The sequence below is a fragment of the Pseudorca crassidens genome, chromosome 9 (assembly GCF_039906515.1).
Source record: "Pseudorca crassidens isolate mPseCra1 chromosome 9, mPseCra1.hap1, whole genome shotgun sequence".
Taxonomy (NCBI): domain Eukaryota; kingdom Metazoa; phylum Chordata; class Mammalia; order Artiodactyla; family Delphinidae; genus Pseudorca; species Pseudorca crassidens.
Genome location: NC_090304.1, coordinates 55,797,852 through 55,823,099, shown reverse-complemented (window position 1 = coordinate 55,823,099; position 25,248 = coordinate 55,797,852). Strand labels below are relative to the sequence as shown.

The following is a 25,248-nucleotide window of genomic DNA, read 5'->3' as shown; positions in this document are numbered from 1 at the left end:
CAATAGCTTGTAGGAAAATACCACAAAGCTACTTAAATCAGGTGAGAAAAATGTCCTCTCTTCGTTTCATATATTTTTGTCAGTTAAACTAATGACAAGAAATGTCTATCAAGAGAAAGTAACTGTCTTAGGAAATTAGCTGTATGCAAGGCACTTTTCATGTCTGTTTTCTTACCTTATTTTCCAGCCACTATGCAAAGGTAGTGATTACTATTATTATCCTAATTTTACAAATAAAGCAAATAAGGTTCAGGGACAAGTCATCGTGGTGCAGGTAGTGAGTAGTAAGAACCAGGATTTGAACCTAGGTCTTACTCTTAAGACCAGGGGATGCTCTTGTCACTCTACCATAGTGTGTGTATTTAACAGCTTTATTGAGACATAGTTCACATACCATAAAATTCACTTACTTAAAGTGTACAATCCAATGTTTTTTAGTATATTCACAGGGTTGTACAACCATCATCACACGTTCTGTTGAATAGTTGTAGAACATTAGGCCTCCTAAAAGAAACCCTGTGCCCATTAGTAGGCACTTACCATTCTCCCCCATTCTCATCACCCTGGCCCTAGACACCTACTAATCTACTTTTTGTCTCTTTAGATTTGATTTGTCTATTTTGGACATTTCATATAAATGGAATCATACAGTATGTGGCCTTTTGTATCCTGTTTCTTTCATTTAGTGTGTTTTCAAGGTTCATCCGTGTTGTAACTTGTATAATTTCTTTTTATTGCTGAGTAATATTTGACGATATTTTTTGCTGAATAATATTTCATTGTATGGATATACCACATTTTATTTATCAGTGTATCAGTTGATGGACATTTGGATTGTTTCCACTTTTTTAGTACTATGAATAATGGTACTATGAACATTTTGTGTGTGTGGATGTATATTTTTATTGATCTTAGGTATATACTTAGCAATGGAATTGCTGGCTCAGACGGTAGCCCTATGTTTAATCCTTTGAGGAACAGCCAGACTTTTTCCCAAAGGAACTGCAGCATTTTACATTCCCACAGCAGTGTATGAGGGTTCTAATTTCTCCACATGTTCATAAACACTTATTATTCTCTTTTTTTGTTACAGCCATGCTGGTGGATATGAAATGGCATCTACCTCATTGTGATTTTGATTTGAATTTCCTTAATTACTAATGATGTGGAGCAACTTTTTATGTGCCTATTGACCATTTATATATGGTCAATAGGCACATATAATAGCATATTTTGATGCTATTATAAATGGAATTTTTTAAAATTTCAATTTTTGGATCGTTCATTGCTTGTGTATAGATATAAAATTGATTTTTGTATTGATCTTGTATCCTGCAACCTGGTTGAACTTTATAATTCTAATAGTTTGTGTGTGTGTGTGTGTTTGTGTGTATGTGTATATGTGTGCGCCTGTGTGGGTTCCTTAGGATTTTCTGTATATAAGATCATGTCATCTCAAACAGAAAAAGTTTTACTTCTTCCTTTCCAATCTGGATGCTTTTATTTCTTTTTCTTGACTAATTGCTCTGGCTAGAACCTTTAATACAATGCTAAATAAAAGTGGCAAGAGCAGGTATCCTTGTTTTGTTCCTGATTTTAGGGAGAAAGCGGTCAGTTATTTACCAATTAAGTATGATATTAGCTGTGAGTTTTTCATACATGCCTTTTATCAGGTATAAGGAAGTTTCCATCTATTCTTGTTTTCTTGAGTGCTTTTAACATGAAAACGTGTTGGATTTTGTCAAATGCCTTTTCTTTATCAATTAAATAATCTTATGGCTTTTTTTATAAGCAGATATTAATTTTTAAAATTATTATTTATTTATTTATTTCTGGCTGTGTTGGGTCCTCGTTTCTGTGTGAGGGCTTTCTCCAGTTGTGGCAAGTGGGGGCCACTCTTCATCGCGGTGCACGGGCCTCTCACTATCGTGGCCTCTCTTGTTGCGGAGCACAGGCTCCAGAAGCGCAGGCTCAGTAGTTGTGGCTCACAGACCTAGTTGCTCCGTGGCATGTGGAATCTTCCCAGACCAGGGCTCGAACCCGTGTCCCCTGCATCGGCAGGCAGATTCTCAACCACTGCGCCACCAGGGAAGCCCGATCTTATGGCTTTTTTTCATTTGTTCTATTAATATGGTGTATTGACTGATGTTATTGGATGTTAAAACAACCTAGCTACCTGGGATCATACTGTATTTTATGACAGGTACTTATTGGGCACCAGCTACTTACCAAGCCTGTAGGAGTACATGAATTACTAAGATGTTGGCGCCATTCACTGTAATTGAGGAGACAGAAAAAAACACAGGCTTAAAGTTGAGAACACAAGAGTGTGATAAAGACAGTATCTTGTGTTGATGTGTGGTAAATAGTTACCAAATGAACTCTACAGTGACCTTATTTTCAGGCCATTCAGTGATTATAGGGTTGGCATTTTTTTTTGGCTGCTCCACAAGGCTTGCAGGATCTTAGTTCCCCTACCAGGGATCGAACTTGGGGCCCCAGAGGTGGAAGCGTGGAGTTCTAACCACTGGACTGCCATGGAATTCCCTAGGGTTGGCATATTGTAACTCTTTGTGAGGTATGTCCTTTCCCTTCTCCAAGTCTCAGCTTCACCATCTGTACATGGGAAGGGAAGGTTGGACTTCGTGGTATTTAAGATCCCTTCTAGTTTTAACATATTGTGAAATTACTTGCCTTTTGTGGGGCTTCTTTCACTTAGGTCCTTCTGAAGAGTTTGGGGTTTTTTTTTTGGTAAGTTTCAAGTGGCTAGGTAGTTAGGTGCCTATTTGTGTTCTGAGTGGTAAAAAGATCCTTCACTCCTTCTTAGTTCACCTTAATCACACTCCCATCTCGGAGAGATTATTTTCTTTCATATTATTCCAAATTCCCTTGAAAAAGGCCATGTCCCTAAGTAACACATAAATTTTATGAGGAGGAAAGGTCACTGCAGAGGGAGATGGGGGTATCTTTCAGGGCTGAGATGTACATTTAGCTAACTGTTAAACATTGGGCACATCAATGCATTCTCTTCATGTTTCAGTTCCTCATCTGTCAAATTGAAAAGAGAAGACCACTTCTATTGCATAATCTCATAGGCTTGATATTAGTTGTAAATGATATCCTAGATGCATATAGAGCTGGGTATAAACATGAGTTGTTTGCAGAAGTTAGAGTTGCAAATAATGTATCAAATAATGTAAACATAAACAATAATGCAAATGATTGTCAATGTTGTAAATAATAGCAAAATGTTATAAAATGTAGCAAAAAAGAGCTAAGTAATAGATACATTTTAAGCTGCTACTGTTCTCGGCACTTTTGATAGGTGCTTTAAGCATTATTTCTCCAACACTTCACAAGAACAACTTTATCTCATTTGGTAGGTGAGGAAATTCCAGTTCAGAAAGATTAAATAACCAGCCCAAGGTGGCAGAGTATGGAATCAAAACTAGACCTAACTCTAGAGTCCATATTCTTTCTATTATATTTTGCTGCCATTGTCTCATTACTGTTGATGTTCAGTTTGCTAACTTGCTCAGGACGGTGTCTGCCAGGCTTCTCCACTGTGAAGCTATAATTAATAAGTATTTTATAGGAAGGTACTATGAAACTATGTAAATATCTTTCTCTTTGCCAAACTTTCAATATAGTTAGTTATTTGTATCTGTTTGGACTCTTGGCTTCCTACTTTATTCAATGGGTAGCAATCTATTGCTATATCATTTTTTATTGATGTTCAAATTCTCCCTGATTTGGCTACTAGGAGCCGCATTCAGGTTGGCTTCTGTCTACTTTTATGTCCCTATTACTCTTTGACCACTCCCTTTCTTTCTGACCAAACAAGATATTCTAGATTCATTCGTGCGTTCTGTGCCCCAGGCCTGGAATAATCCATTTCACCAAGGAGCCATAGTTCCTTTTATTGTTTAGTAGTATTTAGAAACCAAGGTCTGGCTGCTGGGTGTGCTTATTGCTATTGGGTTGGTGCTGCTCCCAGGCCCTCTCAGTAGACATAGTGAGGAAACGAAGTTCCAGCTCCCTATTACAGACTCTTCCCACTGTGTGGATGCCCTCCTCATTCTGCGTGGGTTCCAACACCCTAACCCAGGCTGCTCTACCATTGGGACTCCTTCACTTCTTCACCTTGGGCTCTGACATACTGTATCAGGCAACTCTCCCCACACCCAATATGGATGCCCTCCTCACTGTACTCAGTCCTCCGCCCTGCCCCATGTGTGGATGCCCTTCTCACCACCTTGGGCTCTGATTCTTCTTACCAGGCTTCCTCTCCCTTCTCCCCTCCCCAGTGTAGACCTGGGGTATAGACAGTGTAGACAATGTTGGGCTGCTCTTATCATCTCTTAACTAGACTATTATAACACAGTAGATTCCTAACAGTCTTACCACTTCTAATCTTCCCTTACCTTACATACTTCTAGAGTGATCTTTCTAACACCATAGCTCTGCTTAATAATAGTTCCCCTTGTTTGTAGAATAAATTTCAAGTTCCTTAGGCTGGCATTCAAGGCCTTCTAAGATCTGACCCAAATGTGCCTTTCCTGCCTCATTTCTTATTTATTCTTCTGTGTACCCTGCACTCCAGTCATGGTCACTGGCCATTCCTTAGACGTAGCCCAGTACATATACTCTTCCATTTTGCCTTTTCCTTCTCCTCTACCTGGCTTAGCCAACTCCTTTCTTCACAATTTGACAGAATCCCTTGGGGTCCTATTTCAGATGTCTGGTGTGAGATGTCAGAATCTGAGAACAGTGTGGAGGGGACTTTTAAGGGGAGGGGGTTACCTGGTGAAGCCTCTCTGACCTTCACAGTAAAAATTAATCCCTTTTTTTCTTCTGATGGAGTATTAGCTCATTCTTCCTGTTTTCATGATTAATTTTTATCTGTTGTCTCTGATTCATTGGCTGGTCCTCGAAAGCGCCTGATGGAAGTTGTCGAGAAAATGAATTCTGGGTTGTGAGTCTTTTTTTTTTTTTTTTTTTTTTTACTTTTATTGAAGTATAGTTGATTTACAATGTTGTGTTTATTTTCTGCTGTACAGCAAAGTGACTCAGTTATACACACATACACATATATATATATTCTTTTTCATATTCTTTTCTATTATGGTTTATCACAGGTTATTGAATATAGTTCCCTGTGCTATACAGTAGGACCTTGTTGTTTATCCATCCCATATATAATATTGAATAGTTTGCATCTGCTAATTCCAATCACCCAATCCTTCCCCCCCACCCGCTGCAACCACGAGTCTGTTCTCTATATTTGTGAGTCCATTTTTGTATTGTAGATATGCTCATTTGTGTTGTACTTTAGTTTCCACATATAAGTGATATCCTGTGGTATTTATCTTTCTGACTTACTTTGCTTAGTATGATAATCTCTAGGTCCATCCACGTTGCTACAAATGACATTATTTCATTCTTTTTAATGGCTGTGTAATATTCCAATGAATATGTATACCACATCTTCTTTATCCATTCATCTGTCGATGGACATTTAGGTTGTTTCCATGTCTTGGCTATTGTAAATAGTGCTGCTCTGAACATAGGGGTGCATGTATCTTTTCAAATTATTGTTTTGTCTGGGTATATGCCCAGGAGTGGGATTGCTGGATCATACAGCAACTGTGAGTCTGTTGTTTTTATTTAAAATATGTTTATATGCCTTGGTGAGGTCTAAGAGGCTCTAACTACAGGAAGGGGTTTGGACCGTGGCACTGCTGGGTCAGATACCTGCCCTATGCCAGAGCTCTTGCTGAGAAAATTATGTATTTACATGGCTTTCCTCTTTTGTAAATTCCAAATATGTTCTTTAAAACAAATTTGTTTACACTCTCTTCCCAAATAAAATAATTGCTGGCTACACGTATGTGGGTATTTAAAGCTGCAAGTAATAGCAGCTACATCACTACCAAAAAAAAACGCTATCCCAAACTGTATGAAGGACAGTATGATGACAACATGTGTCTTCTGACAGCCTGTCTGTCTCCGGAGAGGCATTTAGGAGGAAGTGTTAGCAAAGGAGGGTTTTAGACTTTCTCAGTGACTTACTAATCTGCATTGTTCAGGTGCTGTAGGGAGAAAAGAAGCATCACAGGTTAGGTTTCTTGCAGGTTGTGGGGGTGTTTGGGGAGGAAGAAGAGGCTAGGGGACTGTGTTTTCTTAGGTCTCACTACCAGTCCTACTTGCTCCAGCCATTGTCATACCTTGATCCTCTCTGCTAATTCCCTTCTCCTGGCCTTTGTCTAGGTTTTTCTTTTCTACTCTTAAGTTTGAACTGTCTGATTTCAAAGCCTAGGCTCTTTCCATGTTTCATAATCACTGTAATGAATGGTAAAAAAAAAAAAATAGATTGTTCACTTTTGCTTTTCCTGTCAGATTTTCAGTCTAGTTAAAATAATTTCAAAATTCATGTCAGAACATTGTCTAATATACATATTCAATTTTTAGCTCATCCTACTGAGGTGTGGCACAACAGGGATGGCAGTCAAGCTGCACTTACCTACAAGGCTAACTTAGTTTGATTTGGTCTGAGAGACAATGAAATGTTCTCAACTCAAGATTAGCACTGTTCCATCAGTCTAGAAGCAATTGAAAGCTTTTATTCTGTAATGTTGGCGAAGCAGTATGGGAAGATCTTTAGGATGTGATGGACTAGAATTCTATCTAATTCCAGGTCTAATACTTACTAGGTTTGCAGTCTTTGGCAAGTGTTATGCTCTCTGTGCCTCAGTTTTCTCATCTGTAAAATGAGGATAATAAAGCTGATCTTTTAGCTATTAGGATAAATTTGTTTCTTCTAGGGCAGACTGATTTTGACTTTGTCAGTGACAGTGGGAGTCATCAACCTAAGCATTGTCTGTAGCCTAGTATATCATTTCACTCTTCAAGTCACTTCTACTCACATTATCTTATATTAGTCTTCACAGTGTGTTGAGAGGAAAAGACTGTGTGATTGTTCCTGCTTGTAAAAAATGAGGAAGCTGATGCTCAGAGAAGTTAAGTGGCTTGTCTGAGTACCGGGACTTATGAGTCCCAGTTCAGGACTCCTTCTTTTGTACGCTGAACAATCCGTGGAGAGGGCAGCATGGTAAAAAGAGTCCTGAATTGAAAATCAAGAATACCCTGATTATAGTCTTAGCTAGGAAAATTTGGGAAAGTCATCTCAGTTTCTACTTTATTGAAATAAAAATGCTGACTGTTTTGCCTAACTCACTTTGGTTTGTTTATTCAGCAGACAATTATCAAACATTTACTGTGCTATACACTGGTAGGCCTGGTTCCTTCCCTTAGGCTACTCACACTTCACTATGGATAATAGATTATCTGTATGAGTGAGAAGAGCTATAGCAAATGTGTGTGTGTGTGTGTGTGTCTGTGTGTCTGTGTGTGTGTGTGTGTGTGTGTGTGTGTGTCTGTGTCTGTTTGATGGGGTTAGGGGGTGGCCCTGGTGGTGGTCGTAGTCCACAAGAGACGGCTTTGGGACTGGGCTTTGCTTGTGAGGAGAAATCTCACAGGATTGTATGCAAAAATTAAATTGGGTGATGGATACTACTGTGCTTTGTTGATTGTAAAGAACTGCATAGGGCTTCCCTGGTGGCGCAGTGGTTGAGAGTCCGCCTGCCGATGCAGGGGACACAGGTTCGTGCCCCGGTCTGGGAGGATCCCACATGCCGCGGAGCGGCTGGGCCCGTGAGCCATGGCCGCTGAGCCTGCGCATCCGGAGCCTTTGCTCCGCAACGGGAGAGGCCACAGCAGTGAGAGGCCCACGTACTGCCAAAAAAAAAAAAAAAAAAAAAAAAGAACTGCATAAATGTTAGGGATTGTCATATATTATAGAAGGTACTTCTTTTCTGAAGCCTTGGCTGACACAGTGGAACACTATAGTTGGAGTCTAAGCTTAATTGAGAAGAAAGATTTCAGTGGCAAGAAAGATGGGAACTCATTAAAGAGAAATCTGTGTCTAAAAGTGTTTTGAGTCTAGGAGTCCTTAAAATGGGATATACCTTTTAAAATGGTCTTATGCTTTGACGACACAGTGGACCTTAAAACTGCTTTTGGGTTTATAAAGAACTTATTTATAATCATCTTTTTAAAGAAGCACTTGTGTTGCTGCAGGATTTTAAATATTTAGGAGAGATATTTAAGGCAGCCTTGAAAACTGCCTTGAATATATCCTGGGATATAAGAGGAATCAGAGCAAGACAAAAGGAAATTAGGCGGCTGGGCCAAAAGGTATGTGATGTTCTTATTGTTTAGATTTGTTTGGATTCAGTAGGTATAATTGTTGAGAACCTTCTATGTATGAGGCTTTGATTAGGTACTGAGGGAGTGGAAATGAATGAATGAAACATTCCCTTACCAAAGGGACTTATAGTCTGGCTGGAAATGTAAGACACCTGTGGTAAATAAGGTGAGAAGAGTTTTCATGAGGTGCTCTAATATCCTAAGGGAGGAAGACCTATTCAAACTTTTGGGCAGGACTGCATCAGAGATGGCCAGTTAGAGGAGAGGACACCTGAAGATTAAGAGTTTTCCTGGAAACAAAGGGAGATAAGGAGAGATAAGGCTATTCCAGTCAGAAATAGCAGCATGAACAAAGGCATGAAGGCTTAGAATAGTACCTGGTACTTAAAGCACTCAACAAATAGAGATAAATTCCTTAGAATTTAATGCTGGGATGTTGCAACTAATGAGACTGTGTGTTGTCCCTTTTTTGGGGAGAAGGTGAGAGCATTTTTAGTTTGTTAGGGTTAGTGACAATATGTTAGGCTGGAGTGTATTTTTTTCTCTATTTTTTTTTATTGAGGTATAGTTGAGGTAAATAGTCTATGTTTCAAGTGTACAACATAGTGATTCACAAATTTTAAAGGTTATATTTCATTTATAGTTATTATAAAATATTGGCTATATTCCCTGTGTTGTACAATATATCCTTATAGCTTATGAATTTTATACATAGCAATTTGTACCTCTTAATCTCCTGCCCCATCTTTCCCCTCCCCATTCCCCTCTCCCCACTGGTAACCACTAGTTTGTTCTCAATATCTGTGAATCTGCTTTTTTTGTTGTTGTTATATTCACTAGTTTGTTGTATTTTTAGATTATACATATGAGTATTTGTTTTTCTCTGTCTGATTTATTTCACTTAGCATAATACCCTCCATCTCTGTTGCTGCAAATGGCAAAAATTTCATTCTTTTTTATGGATGAGTAGTATTCCATTGTGTGTGTGTGTGTGTGTGTGTGTATCATATTTTTATCCATTCATCTGTTGATGGACACTTAGGTTGCTTCCATATCTTGGCTATTGTAAATAATGCTGCTTTGAACATTGGGGTGCATTTTCATTTTCTTCAGATATATGCCTAGGAGTGGAATTGTTGGATCATATGGTAGTTCTATTTTTAGGTTTTGGAGAAACCTCCATGCTGTTTTCCACAGGCTGCACCAATTTACATTCCCACCAATAGTGCGTGCATGAGAATGGTTTTCTCCACATCCTCTCTACCACTTGTTATTTCTGGTCTTTTTGGTGATGGCCATTCTGACAGATGTGAAGTGATATCTCATTGTGGTTTTTTTTTAAAATTAATTAATTAATTAATTTATTTTTGGCTGTGTTGGGTCTTCGTTTCTGTGCGAGGGCTTTCTCCAGTTGCGGCAAGCGGGGGCCGCTCTTCATCGCAGTGCGCAGGCCTCTCACTGTCATGGCCTCTCCCGTTGTGGAGCACGGGCTCCAGACGTGCAGGCTCAGTAGTTGTGGCGCACGGGCTTAGTTGCTCCACGGCATGTGGGATCTTCCCAGACCAGGGCTCGAACCCATGTCCCCTGCATTGGCAGGCAGATTCTTAACCACTGTGCCACCAGGGAAGCCCTCATTGTGTGGTTTTGATGTGCATTTCCCTGTTGATTAGTGATGATGATAGGCTGGAGTATTTTAAAAAAAAACAATTTATATATGGAAGGAAGGTATAAGTAAGAGTTAACTGAAATGGATAGTTGTCATTTGTTTTTTACTGCATAGCACTTTGTGTCCCCCGTTTAAAAAAAAAAATTATTTATTTGTTTTTTTATGGCTGAGTTGGGTCTCCATTGCTGCATGCAGGCTTTCTCTAGTTGTGGCGAGTGGGGGCTACTCTTTGTTGCGCTGCGCGGGCTTCTCATTGCGGTGGCTTCTCTTGTTGCGGAACACGGGCTCTAGGCATGCGGGCTTCAGTAGTGGTGGCACACGTGCTCATGTGGGATCTTCCCAGACCAGGGCTCGAACCTGTGTCCCCTGCATTGGCAGGCGGATTCTTAACTGCTGTGCCACCAGGGAAGCCGCGTGTCCCCCGTTTTATGAGTCTTCTTGGTGGCAAAGATGCTGTCCCCTAAAGGAGATAAAAATTTAGATAGTTGCTTCTCAAACTTCCTTGCTTCTAGGGCACTGGCAGTGACCTAGCTTTCACCAATACCGTATGCCCACACCACACTTGGTTTAGGACTTAATGACATGAGAGAAAAGGTAATGGGGAGCTAACTTTCTCTCTTTGGCTGTAGAGGCAGGTAGCATCACCTGCAAGGTTGAGTGTCTGTCACTGAAGTAGCATTGATGCTAGTGGCTGTTGCACTCAAGCCAAATTCCTGCACTGCCAGAAGAGGTCTGGTGCTTACATCCAATAATCTTCTGACTTAGGGGTCAGCAAACTATAGCCTGTAGGACATATTTGGCCAGTTGACTGTCTTTGTAAATAAAGTTTTATTGGAATACAGCCATACTCATTTGTTTACGGCTCTTTTTGTGCTACACAGGCAGAGTTGAGTAGTTGACACAGCAATGATACGACCTGCAAAGCCTAAAATATTTAGTCTGGCCTTTTGCAGAAAAAAGTTTTCCAATCCTTGCTTCAACTGATAATGGTTGTCTCGTAACAAAACTGATATACTTCTTCCATTAGACAATGAGAGTTAATAGTTTGAATTTCACTCCCTTCCTTTTGATTTTTTTTTTTTTTGCAGTACACGGGCCTCTTACTGTTGTGGCCTCTCCCATTGTGGAGCACAGGCTCCGGACGCACAGGTCCAGCGGCCATGGCTCACGGGCCCAGCCGCTCTGCGGCACGTGGGATCCTCCCGGACCGGGGCGCAAACCCGTGTCCCCTGCATCAGCAGGCGGACTCTCAACCACTGCGCCACCAGGGAAGCCCTCCTTTTGATTTTGATTTGGCTTCCAGGATACACAGAGCAAAATTCAGTCATGAATTGCAATAGCTACCTTCAGTGTGGGTTTTTTGGTACTTGCTGTGATTTTCTTCAACTTTATGACCTATACCCCATTGATGATTACTATTGTCCTAGGATGTCTGTCTGTCTGTCTATCTTATCTATCTTTTATATGTGCAAGCAACTTGAAAGCCATTTTTGAAGAAGACAGAGTTATAACGTTATTCTTATAAAAATAAGGACTTATTAGGAAGAGTGATTGTCTGGTGTCTGTTACTGTGCAGTCCTCCTTTTATATCTACTCTGTATTTTTTAAATTTGCTAGATGATCTCCAATCTCATGCTAATAATAGAAATTCATTTATGGTTAGGGGCCAGTGGCTGATAAGGAATAGAGGATTCAGACTAGTAAGAATCCTCTTCCTCTTGATTCTCTAGTATGCTTCTTGTTTGTGTTAATTAGGAATGTCTCCAGCTGTAAGTAGTAGAAAAACCTAACAATGACTTAAAATGTAGGGATTAGCTTTCTTGACAAGAAGTCTGGAGGAGAAAGGATGGTTCTGGCATGGGTTCAGATACTCACAATACCATTTGGATTCCAGGCTATTTCTGTTTTTCCAGTCTGCATCCTTAGAGTGTTTGCTTTCAGCCTTTGTGCTTATGATCTCATAGTTACAAGATGGCTACTGTAGCTCCAGCAGGAATGTTTGAGGAAAAAGAAAGGGGGAAAGGCAGAACTAGCACTTCTTCTATGTCCTATTTTGTATTTAAAGCAACCATTTCCCCAGAATTCTTAGAAGCTTTTCATGACTTTACTGGCTAAAACTGTGTCACATGGGCACACTAAACTTTGAGGAAGGCTGGGAAAACGAATATTTAGTTGTCTCATTGCCTTCCTGAACAAAATTAGGGTTTATTTAGCAAGAATGAAGGGAAGAATAGTTATTGGTTAAGCATTTGAAAGTCATTTGACTTTGATGACTTTTTAATATGGTTTTTAAAAACGTATTTGTACTCTGTATCATTCCATAAAAATATGTCGTGGTGCCTACATTTTATTAAAGTTGCCATATTGTGGTCTGGGGATATAACAGTAAATGGGGACATAAAGTAATTTTTCAGTCTAGAGGTGAAAAGGTATATGTTTTAATCTGCTAGGCTGGGTGGCTTAAACAAAAGAAATTTATTGACTCGCAGTTCTGGAGACTGAGAAGTCCAAGATCAAGGTTCTGGCAGGATTTGGCTTCTTGTAAGAGCTCTCTTCTTGGCTTACAGACTGCTGCCTTCTCACTCTGTCCTCGAGGCAGAGAGAGAGAGAGAGAGAGAGAGAGAGAGAGAGATTCTAGTGTCTCTTCCTTTTTTATAAGGACAGCAGTTCTATTTGATCAAGGTCCCTCCTTTATGACCGCATTTAACTTTTTTTCCTTTAGAATTATTTTATTAAATTATAAACGTATAACGCTTTTTAACTCTACCCACGCACTTAAATTTTTTTTAAAGGAAAAACATTATGTCTTATTACACCATGATCCTGGCTAATAGCTTTTCAAAACTTTGAGAAAAATCTTAAAAAAGGTTTCACATGTCACCTGAAACTTACAAATTTAACATTATCAAAGAAGGACTGCTTCTATATTCTTACAAAGACCACTAGAAAGAAACAACAATTAAAAAGCTAAGAAACTGTCTCAAAGGCTTTTTTTTTTTTTTTTACAATCCTTCCTCCCCAGTAGGTAATGTTATTAAATAATCCAATCCATTCACAAAATGGCTCTCTGCATCTTACTCTGGTGTAGTCTGCATATTTATGCATGACTGAGATGAGAGTTTCCTTAACATTGTTATTTCGATAACCTGAAGCTGTTCTGTTACCTCTGGGCTCTCATCCTCTCCTATTTATACAGAGAAGCCCGTGGTAAATAGAAAGAAGCTCAATATTGGCTTCTCCCTCCATAACCTCCACTTCCTCCACTGCCTCCTGGACCATAGTTTCCTCCACCATATGGTCCCCCCTTGTTCCTGCTACCACCAAAGTTTCCACTCTTCATTGAGCCATAGTTAGTAGGCTGCTGATTATAATTTCCAAAATTATTAAAATTTCCACTTCCATAATTTCCTCCTCCATAGTTTTCATAGCCATCTCCGTAGCCCCCACCCTGGTTGCCATATCCAGGTCCTCCACCACCGTATCCTTCTCTTCCTCCTCCATAACCAGGGCTACCTCCAAAATTACCACCTCCAGGTCCTCCTCCATACCCATTATAGCCATCCCCCAATCCACGACCACTTCCATATCCATCAGATCCTCCTCTGAAGTTACTTCCTTGACCTCATTTAACTTTAATCACCTCCTTACAGGCCCTGTCTCCAATACAGTCACAGGTGGGGTTAGGGCTTCAACATATGAATTTTGGAGCTAAGGAGGGCGCAATTCAGTCATAATAATATATTAACAAACACTTTTAGTAAATTGGGATAAGTGGACAGATTGCTCTGAGGACCATAAGTAGCAGTGGCTAACTCTGTTTGAGGGAGTTTGGAAAAACCTTGGTAGAGGTGGTGACATTTGAACTGAATCCAAAAGGATAAGCAGAGGGGAAAATTATGGGAGAGTAGTTTGTTACTGCGTCCTACGTGCTGAGAGGTTGATTGAGGGTGTTAATACTTTAAAGATTATCCATTTCATTATTGTATACTTCTAATTATTATAATGTTCTTATATTGATATAAAATAGAATTCCCCGTTACTCTCTCTGTCTCTATTTGATGGAGAAGACAAGGTGATTTGTATGGCATATGACAAGATAATCACTCTTGGGCAGTCTCTTCTTTAGGCCAATTCTAAGATTATATCCACATTTCTGGCCTTCATTGGTCTTTCTAGTTTCTTCCTGACTGGTCTTTCCAGCTCCACTTATTCATTCACTTATTCATCCATTCAGCCATTACTTACCAATCTCCTACTGTATGCAAGGAATAGTTCTTAGGTCGGGGGATAAAGGAAAAGTTTTTGCTTGTGGGGCATATGTTCTATTGGTGGGAGTCAACCAAAAAGGAAACAAATATGTCAGTTGATGGTAAGTGCTATGGATACAAATAAAGCAGAGTAGGAGGGAATAAAGAGTGCTGAGATGGGGTGAAGAGAGGTTCCTGTCGTTTTATGAAGAGTGGTCAGGGAAGACCTCTGATGAAGTGATATTTGAGTAGAGACCTGAAGGAAGTGAGGAAAGTAGTCATACGGATATCTGGGGGAATATGTGTTTTTAGGCGGAGTGACCATAGGTACCAAAGCCCAGAGGTGGGAGTGTACATAGCCTGTTGGTGGAAGCCATTGTGCCTGGAGCAGTGTGAATGAAGGAGAGAGAAGTAGGAGACCAGATCAGAGATGTAGCAGGGTAAGATGGGGGGTGGAGGAGGAGGATAGAGGTAAGATCATGTATGGCCTTGTAGGTCTTCATAAGAACTTTAGCTTTTACATTGAGGGACTTGGGAAGCCACTGGAAGATTTTGAGCAGAAGAGAGTGATGTGATCTGAGACTTACATTATAAAAGGATCATTCTGGGAGGCAGGAGTGGATCTGTTTAAGAGTCTACTGCAATACTCTAAGTCACAGTTTCTCCACTATTAACATTTTGGGCCAGATAATTCTTTGTTGCGAGGGGCTGTCCTGTGCATCATAGTATTATTAGTAGCATTCCTGACCTCTGCGCATTAGATGCCAGTAGTACCTCCTCAGTTGTTTCAACAAAAATTTCTCTAGACATTGCCAAATTTCTCCTTTGGAGAAAAATCTCTCCCCCCTAGCCTCCAAATATTGAGAACCACTATTCTAGGTAAAAGTTGCTGATGGTTTGGACCAAGGCAGTAGCAGTAAAGGTAATGAGAAGTGATTGGATTGTAGATATATATTGAAGGTAGAGTTGTTAGGATTTGCTGGTGACTTTGAGGTAAAGGTGATAGAAAAAATGGAGTCAAAGATGAATCAGATTGGGATTTCCCTGGTGGCACAGTGGTTAAGAATCCGCCTATCAATGCAGGGGACACAGGTTTGAGCCCTGGTCTAGGAAGATCCCACATGCTGCGGAGCAACTGAGTCCTTGAGGCACAACTACTGAGCCCACGTGCCACAACTACTGAAGCCCATGCACCTAGAGCCTGTGCTCCACAACAAGAGAAACCACTGCAATGAGAAGCCCACGCACTGCAACAAAGAGTAGCCCCTTCTTGCTGCAACTAGAGAAAGCCCGTGCATAGCAACAAGACCCAACACGGCCAAAAATAAATAAATAAATTTATATATATTAAAAAAAGATGAATCAGATTTTTGGCTTGGGTAATTGGAAGAGTAGAATTGCATTGAGATGGGGACAGGTGAAGAAGGAACAGATTTTTGGATCTGTTACGTCTGAGTGCCAGTGACACAGGTTTGTCTTCTGTTGTCTTTAAAAATGCTCTGTTTCTTGAAAGTAAGAAGTAGGTCTCCTCATATTTTCATCCTTTGTGACTGCACTGTATCTGGCATGTAGAACAAATTCAGTAAATGGTGAATGAATGATGAGACTATTTACTATTTCCTTGAATGTCTAGATTGTTTATTATTTCCTAAACAGAGCTCATGCTTTTTCCTCCTTTGGGCCTTTGCTTTTGTGGTTCCCTCAAGGGGATTCTCAACCCTCACCCCCATTCTCAGTACCTCTATTTATGAAAATTCTACTCCTTTTTAATACCCAACCCAAATACTGTCTCCTTCACAAAACTTCCCCCAGCTCTACAGATATAGTTGGTGTCTCCCTTCTCTGTACTTTTTGCCTTGTTTGAACTTCGTGTACATTTTGATTTAGTTAGTTGCTTTATATCTGACTGGCACTGAATAGATTTTTGCCTTTTTCCCCCCTTTTCCATCCTTCCATTGCTTATTTCTTTTCTTGAAGTATTTTGGTAAGCCATTATTGTTATCTATTTATTTTATTCTCCACCTCATTCCATAGTCCTTAATAGACAACAGGCTCTGCCATGTAATTACAAGAAAGAATGGTATATTAGGTGACTATTTTAATAGACCCCAAATCATCATTGTTGACTGACTTCCTCCTACATATTTTTTAAAGACTTTATTTTTTTAAATTATTATTTTTTATTTTGGCTGTGTTGGGTCTTTTTTTGCTGCGTGCAGGCTTTCTCTAGTTGCGGTGAGCAGGGGCTACTCTTCGTTGGGGCACGTGGGCTTCTCATTGCAGTGGCTTCTCTTGTTGCGGAGCACAGGCTCTAGGCGCACGGGCTTCAGTAGTTGTGGTGCATGGACTCAGTAGTTGTGGCTTGCAGGCTCTAGAGCTCACACTCAGCAGCTGTGGCACACAGGCTTAGTTACTCTGCGGCATGTGGGATCTGCCCGAACCAGGGCTCAAACCCGTGGCCCCTGCATTGGTAGACAGATTCTTAACCGCTGCGCCACCAGAGAAGTCCCCACTTCCTCCTACATTTAACTGGTAATATCAGAAGTTGTAATTCTCAATCAGTAAATATATTGGTCTTAAATTATTTGTGGTTGCACAAGAATCAAATAAAAACAATCACTTTCAAATCCTACAGCCACTATCAGTTGAAACCTTTAATGTCTAAACAAATTTTGCTAATTATTACTGATCATTAGCCTTTATATAGTGTTAACAGTGGTTGCAAACTCATATGCTTGTAGAAGTCAGCTGAATAACCTAAAGGGCCTGATTAGGCTAAGATGACTACATAGACAAAACATCACTGGTCAAGATCCATGGGTTGAATGAATAGTTTGTGAATTATTTACTTTGGAAAACCAAAGGACTATATAAATGCAAGGAGTAATTGCACTTAAAACAAGTTAACTGCTAACTTGTGTAAACTTGGGCCAGTTATTTGATATATGTAGGATTTTATTTCTTTCACTGACTATGTAGTTTAGTCTTTTAAAGTCCCTTCTACCTCATTTGATTCTGCTTTTTCATTTCTTTAGCTAATAGTTTCTTCCTTGATTATAATTTACTAGCCCTTAGTAATAAATAAAATGCTGGCTTCTTATTAATATACCTCAATTTCATGAGTCTTGTATTTCATCAGAGGAAGCCATGGTTAGCCAAGCTTCCTATAGCAGTACCCACCATTGAAAGAGACAGCATGTGAGCTGGCTGGTCTGCATTCTATAACCAAACCAGCATCTGGTTTTTGAGAACTGAAATCTAGAACAGAAGATGCCTGAATTTGATCTTCCTTGCTAAAGACATTAGTGGTCCTGCCTTATACTATATGATACATGTTTTGTAGTTTCTTCCATCTTATCCTATTTATTTTGTTTATTCAGTTTTCTAGTGCAGTACTTTTTACAGTTTTATGTATGCCACTCTCCCTTATTAGTGGTGATTCCTGGAGTCATAGGCCATTTCTAGGTCATCTTTAATCCCTGTAACCAAGTACAGGCAAGGGCACATGGCAGATGTTTGATAAATGTTTGAAGAGATAGAATACTTACTAGATTTGCAGGTGATAAAGACTGGAAGGAAAAACTACTATGCTAGATGGCACAGAGAGAGAGAGACAGAGAGAGAGAGAATGAGCGAGTGAGAGCGAGTGAGCTTGAAAAGGTGGGTTGAAGCCAAAAAAGATGAAATTTAAGGTGGATGGCAGTGAAGTTCTATATTTTAAGTCTGAAAGAAATGGCAAAATATGGGGAGCCTAGAGGAGACCTAGCCTGATGCTATTCTTATGAAAGTTGTGGTTTTGGCTGCCTAAGGCCAGTGTCAGCCAAAGGCACTGCAGTGGCTAAAAAGCTAGTGCAGCTTCAGACTGAATTATTAGAAGTACAAAGTATAGTAAATGGGGGTGATAGTCCAACTACGTTCTATAGGGGATAGACTGCCCTTAGACTATCACCTTTCCCATAGGGTACCAGGCAGTAAGAGGGTCATTGCAAACAAGACTGTGTTTAGTGGAAGGTGCCCTAGTTGCACCAGGGTCATTGCAAACAGGACCGTGTTTAGTAAAAGGTGCCCAGATCACTCAAAGTAGAGTTTGAACTGTTCCCAGTCTGCAATGAGGTAAGCATAGAAATTGAGAGAGTTTAGAAACTTTTACAATAATTTGACAGAGTAATTTTAGGTCTAATGAAAAAGAAAATGAGGTTTATCTTATATGTCTTTTTTGTTTGATATTTGCCCTTTATTTTTTATTTTATTTTAATAGACTTTATTTTTCAAGCAGTTTTAGGCTTATAGAAAAATTGACCAGGAAGTACACAGACCTCCTGTGTACTCCATCTCTCCCACTCCTCCCAGCACTTCCTCTATTAACATCTTGTTATCAGTGGGTACAATTGATGAATCAGCATTGATACATTATTATTAACTAAAGCTCTTTGTGTTGTATATTTCTATGGGTTTTGACAAGTGCATCGTATCAGGTATCCACCATTATAGTATCATACAGAATAGTTTTACCACCTTAAAAATGCCCTGTGGGGACTTCCGTGGCAGCCCAGTGGTTACAACTCCGAGCTTCCACTGCAGGGGGCATGGGTTCCATCCCTGGTTGGGGAACTAAGATCCCGCACGCTGCGCTGCGCAGTCAAAAAAAAAAAAAAAAAGCCCTATGTTTCACCTGTTCATCCCTGCCCCCACTTTCTTAGCCCCTGGCAACCACTGATCTTTTTGCTGCTTCTATAGTTTTTCCTTTTCCTGAATATTATATAATTGGAGTCAGCCTTTTCAGACTAGTTTTTTCACTTAGCAGTATACATTTGGGGTTTTTCTAGGTCTTCATGGCTTGATAGTTCATTTCTTTTCTTTTTTTTCTTTTTTTTTTTTTTGCGGTACGTGGGCCTCTCACTGTTGTGGCCTCTCCCGTTGCAGAGCGCAGGCTCAGCGGCCATGGCTCACGGGCCCAGCCGCTCCGCGGCATGTGGGATCTTCCCGGACCGGGGCACGAACCTGTGTCCCCTGCATCGGCAGGCGGACTCTCAACCACTGCGCCACCAGGGAAGCCCAATAGTTCATTTCTTTTATTGCTGAATAATACGCATTGTATGGATGCTTGTCTATCCATTCATCTATTGAAGAATATCTTGGTTACTTCTGAATTTTGGCAATTATGAGTATGGCTGCAATAAATATTTGTGGACAGGTTTTTCAACTCATTTGGATAAATGCCTAGGAGTGCAATTGCTAGATTGTATGGTAAGCCTATATTTAGCTTTATAAGAAACTGCCGAACTGTCTCAGAGTGGCTGTACTATTTTGCATTCCCCCAGTAGTGAGTGAGAATTCTTGTTGCTGCACATCCTCACCAACATTTGCTGTTATCACTCTTTTGGGTTTTAGCCATTCTGATAGGTAAGTAGTGGTATTTTGTTGTGTTTTAATTTGCAAGTCCCTAATGACATATGATGTTGATTATCTTTTCATGTGCTTATTTGCCATCTCTATATCTTCTTTGGTGTGGTGTCTGTCCAGATTTTTTTGGTCCATTTTTTGATTGGGTTGTTTGTTTTCTTATTGTTGAGTTTTAAGAGTTCTTTGTATATTTGGAATATAAGTCCTTTATCAAATGTGTGTTTTGGTAATATTTTCCCAAGTCTATGACTTGTCTTTTCATTCTCTTAATACTATCTTTGGCAGAACAGAAGTTATAATTTTTAAATAAGTACAAGTTATCAACCTTTTCTTTTATGGATTGTGGTTTTGTTGTTGTATCTAAAAAGCCATCACCCAATCTAAGGTCATCTAGGTTTTCTCTTTTGTTATCTTCTAGTCATTTTATAGTTTTGCATTTTACATTAAGGTCTGTGGATACATTTTGAGCTAATTTTTGTGAAAAGTGTGAAGTCTGTGTCTAAATTGTTTTGCAGGTGGATGTCAAGTTGTTCTCGCACCATTCATTGAAAAGACTGTTCTTTCTCCATTGAATTTCCTTTGCTCATTTGTCAAGTATCAGTTGACTATATTTGTGTATGTCTATTTAGGGTCTCTATTCTGTTCCACTGATATATTTGTCTGTCCTTTCACCAATAACACACCACCTTTATCACTGTAGCTTTATAGTAAGTCTTGAAATCAGGTAGTATTAGTCCTCTGATAGATATCTATATGTAGCTATAGTTATATTGATCAGATACGTTGCCTAGGCTACATCCCAGACCAGTTGATTCAGAATCTCTGCTAGGACTTCAGTATATATTTTTAAAGCTTCCCTGGTAATACTGATACACAGGGCGAGTTAAAAACTGCCATACTCAAACCATAAACTTCTTGAAGGTGTAGTCCTGTTCGATGGTGTGTATGTCTCTGGTGGCTTGTACAAGATGCTTAAATAGTTATTGAATGAACAAATGATTAAAAGAACTGAGTGTGTTTATTCTGGAGAAGAGAAAATGTGCATGGCCTTGATAGATCACCATATACACATATCTGAAAGCCTTTAATATGATTTGGCATTGAAGGATGTTTTCTGAGTGCTCTAGTAGCCAGAATTGGAAGTTTACAGAGAGGCACCTGGCTGAATATTAGGAAGCACTGTCTCATAGTGCTCGTTGCAGATGAGCTTTCTGTTCCTGCATATTCCAGCAGAGCCTATCTGTAAGAGCAAATGCTGCATGGGATGGGAAGTTGGGTAAGGTCATGTTATGATTATTGATGATTACTTTGAAAAACTATGTCCAAGACTGCGGACTCTTTTTGGTTCTCCTCTCATTCATAAGTTGAAGGACAAGGGTGTGGGCCCAAAAGAACATCCTAAAACTACTTTGAAGCTGAGTTCTCATAGTGCAGCAGATCCCTCCAGTCTGTATTACTGACCGATTCTCTGTGTGGGCAAGGGGATCCTCAAGAAATTTCCTGTCTCCTCTACCAAATTTGAGACTTTGATAGTTGGAATAACACAAGTACTCAGGGTCTGGGAAAGGTGAAAAATACTTAACAGAAGAGCTCTTTCTGTCCTCCTGGAGTTCTTCCTCTACATCCTTCTGCAATTAGATTACTTTGGGCATATCAAATGGAGGTGTAGACATCTGTCAGGGAAAATTTCTCTCTAGCACACTTAAATTATTGATCAGACATAATGCTGGTTACCTGCTCTTTGCCAGGCTGTAGGGAGAGGGATATGGTAGTCAATACAAAGATGACTGACATGGCAGAGAGAAATAAAGCATAGGCTTAAGAGTCAGACCAAAGTTGGAATGATGCAGCCATTTACCAGCTGTGTGGTCCTGGGGAAGTCACTGACCTCTCTCACTCATCACATCCTGTCTTTTACCGAGTTCGGCTGCTGCTTCTTCCAAGCTGTATGCTAGAATATTCTTGTTTCTTCTCATCTCTTCTTCCAATATGTTATTCTAAATCATTACCGTCTTCTTCTGCCTGGAGTTCTGAAAGAAGCTACTGATTTGTCTTCTTATTTCCATAACTCTCCCCTCTGTTCTCCATTCAGCAGTCAGTGATTTTTAAAAAATATAGATTAGACCTTGTCATTCTGCTTCAAACCTTCCAAAGCTTTCCCATTGCTAAAGCCTAGAACAAATCCCAGACTCCTAGTTATGACCCACAAGAGGCCCTGCATACTCTGACTCCTGACATCTCTCTCAAGAGCAAGACATAGAGGGGTAGTTGACGAGGTAATTTGACGTCCTACGGAGCATTTGGAAATGTGTGAAGGTGTTTATTATTGTTTCAATTATTGAGGGGCACTACTAGCATTTAGGGAGTCTGGGCCAGTGTTGGTAAATATTCTGTATTGTTCTGCTCAGGGCCCTTTACAATGCCTGATTCACAATATGTGTTTAAGAAATCCTTATTGTACAAAACCATATTCTTCCTGGGACTCAGTTTTGACACATGTGAATTGGTAGTGTGTCTACTTCCTAAGGTTGTGGTGAGACAGACATAAGATTTTGTAAAGTACCTGGTACACAACAGCGCTAATAAATGGTAGCTGCTGCTGAGCTTTCTTTGCTTAGAAGCAGCTATAAGCATCCACCCAGTGTTCTCCCTAGGGCATTAGAATTAGCACCTGACACCTTTGTTCGAGGCGGTGGGTAGGCGTATTTCTTTCCTTGAAGCCTAATCTGATAGAATGCTAGGTTTGATTTGAGTTGTCCTGGAGTCCAGACCCAGCTCGAGAAACTAAGGCACAGGGGAGCTCTGGTTCTCTTCCTTGACTCTGGGGCCCACCCAGGAAGCTCTGACAGTCCCTGGAAAGACTGGATTCACTGAGAAATTACCCCCTGCTGAAGACTAGGTTGGGGAGAATAGCTGAGAGGGTGGCAAGGTAGTAGTCTCCCCGCCTTCCCTCAGAGCCTCTTTGCAGAAAGGAGAAGCGCGGTTTTCTCCCGCCTCCTTCCCTCCCTTATTTCCCCGCCCCTTCTGCTTCGCCAACCCTGGAGCAGAGCTTTCGCTGCGCCCTGCGAGGGCGGGAGCGTGTTGCGCCCTGGAGCCAGAGCTGGGGCGGCCGAGCTGCTGGGAGTCCGGCCCCAGCTAAGTAGAGCCACCTGGGTGGAGCCCAGGGTGTTGCGCGGCCGGCCAGGCGTGAGGGAGGTGCGGCTCTGCCACAAAAACCGTAAGCAGAGATGCCGGGGCCATATCCCGCCGCCAGGTAATGCTGGCCCACCCTGGGGCGCGCTCAGCTGCGCGGTGCTGGGGCGGGGGGTGGGGGGGTGGGGACGTCTCTGCTGGCTTCCGGGGAGTGGTGACGCGAGTCCGGTAGATTTAGGGTCTCTTCCTTTAAGAGACCCTAAGTGAGAGAAGGGGTTTAGGGTGGAACCCCCAGATGAGCCCACGCAGGCCTAGGCCATCCCTGGAATCAGAGCTCTGGCTAGGGAAGAGTGTGAAGGGGAAGCTGGTTTGGGGGGAACTTGCTCTGCCTCAGGAGCCTTGCCCCTTTGCAAGCACCCTTCTGCTTGGTGGCTAGGGTGATGCTTCCCTCAGCCTTGGATTAGCGGCTGGCCTGCTGGGACCATGGGGGCTTTTCTCTTGGGTGCTGGGGGGGGCATTGCATTATAAGTGACTTGTTAAGAGGTGGAGTAAACTGAGAGCTGTGAGACCTGGGGTGGGGTGGGGGGGCTGGTCCTGTTCAGGCAGCCTCTGTGGGGCCTCAGTTTCCTTATCTGTGCAATGAAGGGCTTGACATTTTGTTTGTGACTCTGGCATTTTCAGGCTGTCAAACTGCCTTTTGGACAGGTGAGTTGGTAAAAGCCCCAGAATGGACTGCAGAAATGTCCCCCTCAACACTGTAGGAGATAGGCAAACTTGGGACACAGACCTTGGAGGCAAACTTGGGAAGAAGACCTCGGTACCCTGTCTCCCAGCCAGTCTTTTGAATGGCATCTTACTGGGCTGCTCAGGACCCAGTGTCTTCACAGACGAGGCAGAGATTGAGAATGCTGATTATTTTAGTGTTGAGTGTAGGTATATTGGGTGTAGGGAGATGGGGTTGGGAAGAAGCAGATCGAGGTATATTAATGGTTTTTCTCCAAACTGGCCAATTGTTCGATACTTGGGCATAAAGCTGCTTTAAACTTGGCTGTCTTCTCTGGAGCTTCCTCCGTACTCCGTCAAGCTAATGACAGACCTTGAGGCTGTGTAATGTCTTAATCGCTATAATTCTTTCCTTTTTGATCATCTGAAACTAAGAAACACATGTCAGGCCTGATACTAACCTACCTTGATTATTTTGGGCTGCCTTCCTCCCCCCAGTTGTTCTGTGACTCTACCTCCTTATCATCTTCTCCCCACTTTTCTTTCTGCTTCCTACTCCTGAACATTTTTCCTGTCCTGCGCTCTACCCACCTTTTCTCCCATCCCCACTTTCTCCATTCTTACTGCTCCCCTTTCTAATCCCTTTCCTCTCATGCTTCGTCTTTCTAATCCTTTCCCCTCCATAGCAAATTTTTCCTGATCACTATCTTATGTACCATCCCCATCCCTGTCCCTTCATATTCACACGAACTACTCTTTAATTTTTATTATGGACTTGACATTGTATATTTATTTGCTTATTTCTTTGCTTCTCTTACTAATCCATAAAGTTCATGAACACAGGGACTTTGTCCTGTTCAGCTAGATTAGTATTGGTACACTGTAAATGCTAAATAAGTGTTTGTGGAATGACTGAATATGTGTGTGTGTGTGTGAGTGAGTGTGTGTGTGTGTGTGTGTGTGAGAGAGAGAGAGAGAGAGAGAGAGAGAGAGAGATTGATTGATTAATGTAGCTGCTGAAGGAGGAGATCATTCCAGGTGAGAGGAGGGAGTACAAGCCAAGGAGTAGAGGGAGAAGAGAGAATGAGAGGATGGCTTTTGATGGGAGAAGGGTCACCTCCTTCATTGTAACTGGGTGGTACAGTGCAGGGAAGCATACAGATTTAGGAGTGGGAAGATAGAGTTCTTCTGCAAAGATTTCTGTTTTCTCATTGAAATTTGGCTCATTGGCTAAGGGAAGGGGTGAATGAGAAGCCCAGTTGATGCTCATTTGAGGCAAGGTAATCATAAGTAGGGAGAGCCTCATAATTTTCAAGCTAAAACAGTCAACCAGGTAATGTTCTCTAGGATACTCAGCTCTTTCAGTATAGAGACAGTTTGGAGAGAGTTGAGCTCAACCATCCCAAAGCTGGAATTTTGTCAACTGAATTTTGGAAAGGGAGAGAAGGCAAGGGGGTTGATTGTTCTTGTTTTTGTTTTTTATCAGATTTACCTTGCCTCAAATGAGCATCAACTGGGCCTCTCATTCACCCCCTCCCTTAGCCAATGAGCCAATAGTTTATTGTTCGTACTGTTTATGAGCATGGGTGTACAGATAGCTCTTACAGACCCTGCTTTCAATATTTTGGGGTATATACCCCAGAAGTAGAACTGCTGGATCATATGGTAATTCTGTAATATTTTTAATTTTTTGAGGAACTGTTTGCTCTTCTGTTTTCCATAGTGGCTGTACCATCTTATATTTCTACCAGTAATTCATAAGGGTTCCAGTTTCTCCACATCCTCACCAACACTTGTTGTTTTCTGGGG

At 41.0% G+C, this 25,248-nt stretch overlaps 1 protein-coding gene across 4 annotated transcripts in view; it reads left to right on the top strand.

Moving 5' to 3' along the window:
• PAK1 (p21 (RAC1) activated kinase 1) overlaps nucleotides 1-25,248 on the top strand; it is a 158,678-nt gene that overhangs the window by 49,839 nt on the left and 83,591 nt on the right. For 2 of the 4 annotated variants that reach the window (XM_067750459.1, XM_067750456.1), the window contains exon 1: nucleotides 22,632-22,837. The exons of the other annotated variants lie outside the window; for them this stretch is intronic. The gene's annotated coding sequence lies outside the window, so the exon portion shown is untranslated. Of the gene's footprint in view, nucleotides 1-22,631; nucleotides 22,838-25,248 lie in introns of those variants that run through there. 4 annotated transcript variants of the gene reach the window in all.